Source organism: Microcaecilia unicolor, chromosome 1 (assembly GCF_901765095.1).
Source record: "Microcaecilia unicolor chromosome 1, aMicUni1.1, whole genome shotgun sequence".
NCBI classification, from domain to species: Eukaryota; Metazoa; Chordata; class Amphibia; order Gymnophiona; family Siphonopidae; genus Microcaecilia; species Microcaecilia unicolor.
The window spans coordinates 643,862,711-643,875,685 of NC_044031.1; positions in this window are offsets into that span (position 1 = coordinate 643,862,711).

Sequence of the window (12,975 nt, forward strand, 5' to 3'; positions counted from 1 at the left end):
AGGAGCATTCCCAGAACTTAGGTGTCATTTTATAGAATACCTACATTTGCGTGTCTAACTGCCAAAGGTTGGGCACGAGCATTTACACCAGCTTTTGGAAGGCGAGAAGTGTGCTAAGCTAGAATTCTGTAAAGGGCACTGTGCGCAGAGCACCCTGTACAAAATACCAACTTAGCATGGATCATAACTGTACCTCTTTGGGTGCCATTTACTGAATCTGGCCCATAATGTACATGTAAACATGAGCACCTAGGTTAAAGAATTGCCCTTCATCTGTTTACTCTTAGAAACCTCAACTTGCTTAAAAAGGATCAGTCCTGCTTCTTTCCTCATACTCCACGTGGCTCCAGACTGTTTGAGTTTAAAAATAAACAAGCAGGGCTTTTAATACCAAATGAAACTAATCATTTCCTGTCACTGTTATTTTGTTTTAAAATGAACCAAAAGAGCCTTTTTATTGCATTTTCAAACAAATGCATATCCTTGATCTATTCCAGCATTTTCTAACTCATTCCTGTCACTGGAATGCTTTGATGTTTCACTTATATATACTGTCATCTACCAACATTTGCTTATTTCCGATCTGACGAAGAAGGGCAACCTTCGAAAGCTAATCAAGAAATGTATTAGGTTATGTCCAATAAAAAAGGAATCATCTTATTTTCTTTTCCATGTTTTCTTTTATTTCTATTGATTACCTTTAAAAGTGGACTAACATGGCTACCACACCTCTCTAACTCATTCCTGGAAGTGCACCTAGCCAATTGCCACAATGCCTATGCACTAGACAATGAGTGATGGCAAATTCATCTCATACATATTCATTGTTGTAGTACTGAAAACCTGATAGGATAGGTGTGCCTCCAAATCAGGATTAAGAACCTACTGTAGACTAGCAATAGTTTATTTATTTATTTGTTGCATTTGTACCCCACATTTTCCCACCTATTTGCAGGCTCAGTGTGGCTTACATAGTACCGTCAAAGGCATTTGCCCAGTCGGTGGATAACAAATACAAAGTTGGGTCAGAATGGACGAAGATTGCATGATGCCCTGTTCGATCATAGTCATGCTGTGTTGGTAGGTGAAGAGGGTTATGTGGGGTCATTGGGGTAGGCCTTTTTGAAGTTGAGAAAAATATGCTGGATTTATTTCTTATGCAAAACAAAAAATATTAGCTACAAAAAAAAATTTTCTTTATTGCTTTTGGGAGTTGCTACATCCTCTGCTTTTCGTTTTGCACAAGAGAATTTTATGTGACCAATGTTGTATGTATTCTCTGTATAGTAGTTTGTTTATTTTTTGGATTTATTTCTTAGACAGAAGCTAATATGGCATAAATGAAATACATATATCAGTTCATGTATCTAAACTGCATTACAAACATCAGGGACAAAACTGAATCACCTTTGTTGTTTGTACTTTGGCTCACTCTTGGAGCTCTTAGGAGCTGTGAGGATTGTTTCCCATAGGTGTTTGCACATAATTAAAAAAAACCCTCCCATATAATTATAACACAGAGACAATAGAGCAGGAGAGAGAAGAAATTTTTACTCACAGGTACAGGGAACATCTTTTAGCTTTGAAATATAATTTATAGTTTGTATCATTTAGCAGCCACGATTAATGTAGTACTGTTTGTTTGTTTGTTTATTTATTTATCTATCTATTTATTTTTTTATTTATTTATTTATTTATTTGCATTCAACTCATCCCAATTTGTCCAAAGATGCTCTTCTACATAGTTAATTTTCTCATATGCAGGACATGCCTTCAAAGTCTGAGGCTTTTGTCCTGGGCCTTCAAATATTTTGAGGTAAGACAACCTCGTCTGTTTTTTAGTTCACTGTTCTCTCCCCTTCCCCTTACCACCACTAAAATGAACTATCTGGTGACCACTAACCATAAAAGGGTAAATTATTGCAGATTCACCCACCAGAAATGTAACCTTACCCACTTCTCCATTCTAAAGGCTGGAGGAAATCAGAATGGCTGACCTGTTCATGTCCCCTCTGTCTGTTTTAATCTGATAACTGAATGTGTGAAGTTCTGTACTATATTAGGATTTGCTGGTGCTGTATGTTCAAATGTAAGGCTGAATGAGACAATGGATACAAATGCTGCTTTCCAGTTGGCTGGTGGGAGAGAGATAGATAGATAAGGATCATGTGAAATGTGGAGGTATGCCATCAAATAGTTGAGGAACAAAGCTGTAGGGGGTGGAATAGAATTAAGATTGGGATTTAAATATCACCCTTTATAATTCTTCTCCAAGGGTGTCATTTCTGGGAGAAAGTTGTGTTTAGTTTAATGCAAATAATTTAATTACCTGGACTGGGGGATAGTTGAGATTGCTGAAATGATGAGGTGTATGGGCGCTCCATGGGATAGTAGAGGAGGGAGCTGGAGTGGGGTGTTGTGGTAACAATGAGAATAATGGCACAAGGTGAATCACTATCCTTGAATGTGATGTAGCAAAAGAAACACACGTATACTGCGCTACACAAATATGTTTTGCAAATAAGTATATGAGTCATATTAAGGTGAAAAAAGGATCTGTACTACCCTGATGCCATTTGCTCTTCCAATAATAGTGACATCTTATCCGGGTGCTAGTGTAAATCATTGACCCTTTAAAAACCTCCATGATGTGTCTTACAGAAGAGGGGTCATACTGGGAAAGCAAGAGGCTGTACTAGACTCATTGATAGTGCATACATGCCTGGGTTCTCCACATCAGTCTACTATACCCTGGAGGAAAGGAAAGGCAGGAATGATATGATAGGAGTGGAGGAGTAGCCTAGTGGTTAGTGCAGTGGCCTGAGTACCTGGAGAACTGGGTTCAATTCCCACTGCAGCTCCTTGTGACTCTGGGCAAATCACTTAACCCTCCATTGCCCCAAGTACAAAAGAAGTACCTGTATGTAATATGTAAACTGCTTTGATTGTAACCACAAAAAGGCAGCATATCAAGTCCCATACAGACATTGAAATATTTGAAAGGTATTACCCTACAAACAAACCTTTCCCAAAGACAGGAATGTGGTAGAACTAGAGGACATGATTTGAGGTTGCATGGGGCTGACTCAGGAATAATGTCTGGAAGTACGTTTCATGGAGAGGGTGGGGAATTCCCTCCTGTGAGAGGTGGTGGAGATGAAAACCATAATGGAATTCAAGCATGGGATAAACACAAAGAAATTCTATATAGAGGGCATGGAGCAAAACAAGTTTAGCTGTGATTAGATGGCAACACCAGTAATTGAGAAGCAAAGACAGTGCTGGATAGACTTCTACTGTCTGTGCTCTGATCATGGCTGGACAAATTTGGACAGGCTGGAGAGGGATTTAAAGACAAGGTCAGAAGTTGAAGAACAATGCTATGAGTTTATCTTGTTGGGCAGGCTGGGTGGACTATACAAGTCTTTATATGTTGTCATCTACTATGTTCCTATGTTACCGTCAGTGAGGCAGAGCATTCAAGTTGCAGTAGTTTGTAGCGAGAGATGTGGAGAAGCTCCTCCTGCTGGTAGACAATACTGGGGGACTGAATGTTGGTGGTGAGCTACAAAACCATTGGGGCTGCAGTGGAACAACTGTGCATTATTAAAAAGAGTGAAAGGGAAGCAGAATCCCTTGGTCTGTATCTAAATTGTTCCCTCTGCCCTGTAAAAACAGCTGAATAAAGGCTTAAGCTGGAGAAGGGAAGAGCTCAAGGTGAGTGTCCATTAAGAAGAGATAGTTGGAGAATTGAAGACTGGACATTGGGAAGGGGTCTGTGTTATTTACAGCTGCTACTCTTTGAACTAATTTTAATAGTTTATGAAAAATAGGTTGATAAGTAGTCTGAACTTTAAAATCTTTTGGGTCAGTATTCAGCCACTGCAGCTGGTGATTTTTTTTTCAATGCCAGTCATAGAAGTCAAAAATATCCAGATATTCAGTACCACTATCCTAAAAGTAGACAGCACTGAACATCTGGATAATGCAGTCAGCACCAGACTGTATCCACATAGCGGCATTATGCAGTACAGTATCCAGATAACTTTTTCCCCATAAGTCTGAAATGAAACATTAATAAGACTCAGATTTTGTTGTTGACAACATATGACTCACCTGATAACCCTACAATGTTTTAGTATAAAAATGAATCTATTCTCATTGTTCGAAAGCTGAGAGATTTAGGTTTGATGCTTGGTGATGGTTTTACAATGAAAGTACATGTATCTAAGATTATTAGCAATATGTATTTTAGATTATGATTGGTAAGAAGGTTGAAGAATTTGTTAAAATAACAACATTTTAGAATGGTTGTACAGAGTTTAATTACGCCATGTTTTGACTATACAAATGTTTTGTTATTGGGGCTTCAGAAGACTTAGTTAAAAGCTTTACAAATAGCACAACATTTTGTGGCCAGGGTCTTGACAGGTACTGCTAGGTTTGAGCATATTACACCAATATTGAAAAGCTTGCATTGGTTACCTATAGAGTATAGGGTAAATTTCAAAGTTGCTCGCTTCATTTTTAAGGTTCTTACGCAACAAGTTTCAGAGATATTGGCAACGAGGCTTCATATATACCAACCAAATCGATTGTTCAGATCAGCTACTCAGAAATTACTTGCTATTCCATCTCATCATGCAATATGTTCTGATGAATATAGAAGTAAGATTTTTATATTGCTGGCCCAGTTTACTGGATGGAATAAGTTGTCAATATGAATAAGGAATAATACAGATTTCAAGGAATTTAAAAAAGAGCTCAAGACATTATTATTTATGCAGGCCTACAGCTGGGGTGATGAGCAATGGTTTAGTATCTGTTTTAGAATTTTGATTTCTAAAATATCTTGTGCTGTTGTTTGAATGATTAGTTTGTTTTATATTATGTATGAGATTATGTGATCTGCTGAGAACTTTGGATCAAGCGGAATAAAGGTTTTTTAAATAAATAAATAAAATTACAGCACCAAAACCGTATAAACAAGTATCCTTAGTAAAATACATGCCCATTTAGACAAGGGGCACTATGTGTTAGCCATTTCTCTCAACCTCTCCGCAGCTTTTGATCTTATCCATCATGCTCTTCTTATTTCATGGTGGTTTCACTCAGGATCTCAGGAACTGTGCTTCAATGGTTTTCTTCTTTTCTCTCAGCTCGGTCTTTCAAAGTTTTGGCTCCTTCTGCAGAATCTACTCCTCAGTCCCTTCACTATGGAGTTCCACAGGAATTAGTACTCTCCCCACTTTTATTTAATCTTTACCTGAGCCCCTAGCCTCCTTTATTCAAAGTTTCAACATTTCTGTGTATATTTACACGGATGATATTCTCTTGCTTTACAATACTAACCCCACTTTGTCAGGTATAACTCAGCTGCAATTTTGCCTTCAGGCTTTACCACACTGGCTTTTCTCACATCTTATGATGTTAAGCCCTGAAAAATATGTTGCCTGTTGGTTCACAGGCCACCAAACTAGCCATACTGAAGAGCTCTGGCTTCTTGGAAAATCTGTTAAACCAGTTACTTCTCTTCGCTATTTGGGAGTAATAATTGACTCCCAACTTTCTCAGTTCACGTATCCCATGACAACTGCAATCAGTCTGCAAATTTTTGACATGATACCTTTCATGGCCTGATTGTCTCCCTATTCATGTCAAAGATCAATTACTGTAACATCATTTTTTCAGGAATCACACAGGCTTCCATCAAAACACTACTATTAGATTATTATGCCATGCAGAGAAGTATGATAGTGTATCCTATCTTCTTAAAGATCAGCATTGGCTCCCAGTTGCATATTGGGTGAAATATAAGATCATTTTATTAGCATTTCAAGCTTCTCATATTGGTCTTCCACCTTACCTTGCTTCTCTCACCATTCCTTACTCCCTGCCCATTTACTGCGCTCCCTGAATGATCACCTTATGGTCTTGCATAACCCTAGGCAACTCAGTATGAAAGCACCAGGCATAATGCCTTTTATTTTCTTGTCCCTGCTTCCTGGAATAGTCTTCTTAGAAATTAGGGCAGATTCATCACTACCTAAATTTAAAACTGCCATTAAGACCTGGCTGTTCAAGCAAGCTTTCGGCACATAAGCAGAGTGGCCGTGAGCACAGAAATCTTTTTTTTCTTTCTGTTCTCGCTCTACTCTCTTTTTTCTTTTCTTTTCTTTTCCTTTAAGCAAAGTTATGTTTGCTTGATTGTTTACTTTCCTGTCAACATTATGGAGTTCCTTTCTTGCTGTTATTATTCTGTAAACTGCTTAGCTCTGTACTCAGGAATAGCGGTACAGTAAATTGAAATAAAGAATAAAGCACTATACTGATGGCATTTCTGTATATCTGAATACCCAGTCAGCAGCTGATATTCAGATAAGTGTTTTTTGAATATTTTCATTTTGTCTAGTTTTCTACGTTGTTTCAATAGTACTACTACTATGAAAGTACTTTTCTGTCCCTAGAGGGCTCACAATCTAAGTTTTTGTACCTTATGCACATTTGCATATTATTTCTGTATGTATGTACCATCGAGAAATAGTATAAAACTGACTATCAATTTTTCTGTTCTTTGTATGAATGACAAAGTGATAGCAAACAGTAAAATAAGGTGTGGAATTGAGGAAAAATGAAGTCACACAATAACTTGATTAAACTAAATGAATTTGCCATAAAATCAAGCTGTCTTTAACCTTATCAGTCTAAAGAACAAAAACTCAGTGATGTTAGTGTTGTTAAATATGAATAAATTAGGCATTATTTTATTGTGGGAAGTTCTTGAAAAAAAATTGAATAGAAACAGATGGAATAATGACCAGCATCTGGGAACCCACCTTCCTGTTAGCAATTCTTTTCTGAAAAGAAAAGGTTAGTAGGATGCTAATGATGTAGAGAATTGTCAAGTTGAATTATCTGTCACCTACATCTTCTAAGTAATTCCAGCAGGCAGTAAAGATAAAATAAATGTTGGCAACAAAAAATATAGGGGGTCTCTTACAAAGATGCGGTAGCGTTTTTAACATGTGCTAATCATTAGCAAGTGCTAAACGCTAGAGACATCTATAGGAATATGGGTATCTCTAGTATTTAGCACACATTTATTTTTACTGTGCTCTAAAAACACAAGCATTCCTTTGTAAAAGGTCCACATAGAGAAGGATGACATAGGTAAGGCCACACCTTAGTAAACAGGACCCTTAGTATTTTTTGAGAAACAATTGAATTTAAGACTAGATTGTGTTTAACAGAAGAGTTTGGGAATGTTTGGGGATTTTTAATACCCTATACTGGTTTCTTCAGAGGTGGGTTTTTCTCCTGGTTTGGGAGTTTTTTTCCCACCGTTGTTGTTGTTTGTTTTTTTTCAGTCAGGTTCAAGCCAATGACAGAAAGCCCATAGAGGTTTTGTTGAAAAGTCTATGACTCTCTTTGGGGTAGTTGAGGCTTCTGTTTAAATGATAGCCCTTTACCACACCTTCTGTTTACATAATCAATAGAGCAGAAAGAACATTTTTATAGTGTTGGAATTGCTCTCCAAAATTAATTATATCTTTAAAAATATTGATGCCTGATTAAATTTCTTACCTTTACAGATGTTTCTTGTAGCACTTGTTAATCATTTTCCTCATTTTGTTGAAGTTGCACTTTTGAAAATTAAATGCTGACACATTAAATGCTGTGTTTCTCCTTTTTTTTTTTGTTGGTGTGATGTTTAGATGTTCCAGAATGACAAGACTAAGCAAACTTAGGGGCCCTTCTACCAAACAGTGGTATAAAGTGGCCTTAGTACAGCCTTATGTGGGTTATTACAGCTCGCTAAGGCCATTTTAGCACTGGAGTAAAACAATCGATTTGTCTATTTTCTTATTAATGGCCTCATGCTAATTTTCCTATTAGTGTGTGGCCATTAGTACATAAGCCTCTACCACCACCTATTTTGTAGACGATAGAGATTCACACCAGTGGCGTAGCAAGGGCGGGGTGGTGGGGGCGGTCTGCCCCGGGTGCACACTGCTGGGGGGGTGTCAGCTCCACTGGTTTCCTGCTCCCTCTGCCCCGGAACAGGTTACTTCCTGTTCCAGGGCAGAGGGAGCAGGGAACCAGCGGAACCGACACCCCCCCAGGGCGTGCACACGGCAGGCAAGAATGCAATCGGAGGGGGCTTGGGTGATGTGCCGAGGGGGGGGCTGATGCGCCGAGGGGGGTTGATGCGCCAAGGGGGGGGCTTGGGTGATGCGCCGAGGGGGGGGTTGATGCACCGAGGAGGGGGTGTCATGCTGCACCTGGGGGGGTGCGCAGCGGCGAACCGCCCCGGGTGGCAGCCGCCCTCGCTACGCCACTGATTCACTCACTAAACCTGTGGTAATCAGTTACCATACAGAAATACTCACTCTCCACCCCAGACTCGCCCCAGTGCTAAAAAATTAATTTTATTTCCTAGCAGGGTGGTAACGCAGACACATCCCAAAATTACTGCAGGATGTCTCAGTGCACCCTGCAGTAGGCAATTTTTTGCACATTAGTGCATACCGTAGCTTTGTAAAAGTACCACTTACAAAAGCTACACTTACCTCAAAGCACTTATAACTTTGTGCATTAGAAGGCGGCAGCCCTATAAGGCACATGGGTACATGTGTTGTCTTTATAAAATACCAATCCAAAAAGATTTTCACTGTACCTAATTCAGGCAGTGTCATAAGCACGGGTGGGCCCAGTTGAGCAGGGGGAGAGGCCATTTGGGCTCAGGCTCACCCAGCAGCCATGCACAGCTGCTGTAGCTGGTGAGGATCCTCAAAGACTAGCCAGCTAAAGACGTCTTACATCCAAAACTCCTACCAAGCTTAGCAGTTTGCAGCAATGTCTCTGGGCTGACATCAGTGCCAGAATGCTGCACATGCTCAGTTTTTGTGCATGCACAAAAACTGAGCATCGGCAGGCTGCAGCAGTGGCAGCTCAGGACAGAGAGTTGATACTGAACATAGGGGAAGGGAGAGTGACACTAAGTGGCCCTTTAACAAAGCAGCAGTAAGTCCACCGTGGGTTTAGCGTGTGGCAATCCAGAACTACCACCGGCCCAAAATGGACACTGGTGGTAATTTCATCAACAGCATGTGGTATTTCCAGCACTAGAAAAATATTTGAAAAATATTTCTGCAGAGAGTTACCTGGTGGTAATCGGGCAGCGCCGGGTGCTAGCCGGTTACCGCTGGGTTAATGTGGAAGCCCTTACCGGCACCTCAGTGGGTGGTGGTAAATGCTCCCCCCCTGCATGGCCACACAATAAGCACAATCTTACAGCATGGCCATTTCTTTTTTCAGCCTTTTTACCCGCTGTGGTAAAAAGAGCCTCAGCGCACAACAAAAACAGCCATTGCTGCTAGTGCATGGCCCCTTTTACCTCAGCTTAGTAAAAGGGCCCCTAATAGGGCAGACCCTGAACATTGGAGGAGGTTAGGGCAGGGGCACACAGAAGAGATGCTGTACAGAGTAAGATAGGTACACAGAGGAAGAGATGCTGAGCATGGGGGGAAGATAGGGACAGAGACCTAGAAAGGGAATGTTGGACAGGATGGATAGAAGTATAGAGGAAAGATGGATAATGGCCATAGAGAGAAAAAATGTCAAAAGGACTTTAGTTTATTTAGGGCCCTTTTACTAAGCCATGGCAAAAAGCGGCCTGCGGCAGTGCAAGCACGTCTTTTGGGCATGAGCCAGGCAAGTTTTTGCCATGTTCTGGAAAAAAGGGCCTTTTTTAAGGGGCCGGAAAATAGATGTGTGGCAAAATAAAATCCAGCACATGTCCATTTTTGGCCTGAGACCTTACCACCATCCATTTACTTACATAAGTACACGCTACCCGGGCGATAGGCATGCAGAACACGTCCACTGCTGTTTACTGCTGGCTAGGCGCCACGTGGTAGAAAACAAAAATATTTTTTACTGCATGTTTTCGGCACACACCAAATTCAGAATTACTGCTCAGGGCACACGGTAGGTAGGCAGTAATACTGATTTGACACGTGCTGGACATGTATAGGCCCTTACGCACCTTTGTAAAAAGGCCCCTCAGTCCTTTTGTACACCCTCATTCAATCCAGATGGACAAAAAAAAGTGCTTTACAAACTTTTTAAAAATAAATTAATAATAATGATAATAGTAAAGAGCAAAAAAAAAAAAAAATAAGGACCTGTAGCTCAATTGCCTGACCCAGGCTACAGCCCAGGGGATCCATATGATAATACTGTATAAGCCACAACAAATTAATGTGTTTTAGAATGGACTTAAAGCGAGGCCTAGTGAGGCCGAAAGATCTCTCTATTCTCAAGGCATGGGGCACAGCATTCCACAAATATGAAACAACATAGCTGAAATCTAAGCATCATGTAGTATTCAAAAGGATTGACATTGTACTTGGAAAGAACAGTTGACTCATAGTCTGGGAACACAAAGTGCAGCCAGTGGAAAAAGAAGATATATGCCCTGCTGAGTATGCAGGGATACCTGAGTGAAAATTATGTACATCAGAAGTAGGATCTTGTATCTGATTTTGAAAATAATGGGCAGCCAATGAAGTTCAAAAGTCTCAGAAACTGAAAAAGGTCTGGTCTTCTTGACTGATTTAGGACATAAAATGAGAATTTTTTTAAGAGGTGAAGGAATATCCAGTAGTGGGAGATGGTCGACCATTCACTCTAAAATTTGGCCCACGTTGAAGATGAAGTCACAGAGGTTTGAGCAAAGTCCATGGACTGCATCGTGCATATGCTTATGATGCTGCTCTATGGTATTAGTTAGAGCATGCGCCTCTCAAATGAAGCCTGCCATTTTCTCTTGCAGTTAACCATTCTTCTGGGACATAATCTCTGCCTAGTGCACCACAGGGTTTTCTGTCTTGATAAGTTCATGGACCTCTATGACCCAAGGCTGACATTGCTTTGCTACTGGCTCCTCTACATTGAGTAGTATCACTTCAGCACCTGAATGCCTTGACAGCTCTTCATCTTCCTTGTCCTCCTCAATATCATCTTACTCCACTGAAGGACCTGAAAGTATACTCATATGTGGCTATGGTGATAGTGGTTGCCCTGTAGCTACGTTTGAAGGACCAACTTGCTCTTCCATGTGGCTCTTTTCTTCTGCCTATTCCTATGCCTCTGCTACATCAACTGGAAGATGGAAAATAGCAAATGCTGCCTAATGACTAAACTCTGACAGGCAAGAATCTTTAGCCTTGGAATAATATATAGACATACAGACTGAAATCCTAGAGCCTCTGATTGGCTATAGCAACAACACAATGCTATTTACAGGTATGTGGCCCCTCCTAGATTAATGGCCTGTACCCCAGAATGGGGATCCCATTTCACTACAATGGAAACAGTGGCTAGGCTACAGTGGGAATGGTAATGCTGAAAGTGGTCAAACAGAGCAGTGTAAACTTTTGCGGGTCAATATTCAGCCAACAATGGTAAACAATACTGACTGATAACAGCTGTTATGTTATGAAATTACAGTATTTTTATACTGCCTTTCAAATTACAGTCAAAGCGGTTTATAATAAAGCAGAAATGATCTACAAAAATAGTACAGAGGAAAGAAAGTACAGTTAGAGAGAAGAAACAAACACAGAGAACCATTAATTCATAAAATAAAATACTGCAATTACCAGAGCAGACCGAGACCCAGAAGTCCACAAGTCATATAGGGCCAGATTCTATAAAAACTCCTCCCAGTAAACATTTCCGCCTAAGCATATTCTATAAACAGCGCCTAGATTTAGGCACGGTATATAGAATGTGCTTAGTTGATATCCCAGCACCTAAAACTATGTGCCTCCAGTTATACCAATGAAAACATGGTGTAAATCCCTGCATGTAGACTTACGTGCGCTGGGCTATTTTCTATAACTACTGTAAGGAGGCTGGGGATCTAAGCAGGATAGGATAAGGTATGGGTCAAGACTACATCCCCCACAAGACCCTGAGAGAAGGAATCAGGGTGGTAGGATTAAAAACCTGTTAGGGACTCCACATGGAAGGGAGAGTGGTAAAGACTGGAAAGAGCAACTGATATGGCAGACAAGGGCCAGAAGGGGGAGCAGTGATGAAAAAGCTCAATTTCCGTGGGTTAAAAATCAGTACAAGATTCCTCCCACCTGGGAGGAAGGAGAGAGATTAAACCAACAAACTGCCAGAGAAGCAGAGTTAATGGAGTGCTTGGAGGACGGAGAGTCAGGGGCTTCCAGCACACCAGGTTTGGAGGAACAGATGGACTGTAATTCTACACTAGTGCAAGGTTGCAGGGGATTGAAGGCAGCGGGTAGTCACAGGAGTCAAGTTGCTGTGTAGAGAGAGGTGAACTGCAAACCTGTAACCACCTAATAGGAAAGACTTTAAAACGGAAAGCCAGGAGGCATGGACTTTTGGGGGGGAGGGTTTCAAAAGAAAGGAAGTTTTGGGGTTTTGATTTTTCTTTTTTGCAGTGAATGGGGCTGTTGCCTGTTTGGGACTGATTTTTGAACCTGGGATATTCAGGGAATGGACATTTGGGGCGAGAGAAAGATAATAGAAAAAGGGAATAAACAGTTTTGGTACTAAAAGCTGTGCTGTCGTGAGAGACTTTGTGGGTTGGCTGTTGGATGGAGAAGCTGAAGTGGTGAAACAGTTGTTAGCAGCAATTGGAAAGGAGGGAAGAGGACTGAAGCCTGCCACCATTACCAGACGGACCTTTGCGGCCTTGTTACACTACGCGCGTAAATTTTGGAACACCCATAAGATGCCCATTTCCCCGCCCATAGCCATGCCCCTTTTGACCTGTGTGCATTAGTATTTAGGTGCAGTTCATTACAGAATACTCTTAGCAAGTTGTGCATGTAAATTCTAATTGTTGCCAATTAATGCTCGTTATAAGTGCTGTTATCAGTGCTAATTAGCATGTTAAGCTAATTAAGTTACGCACATTGTTATAGAATACAC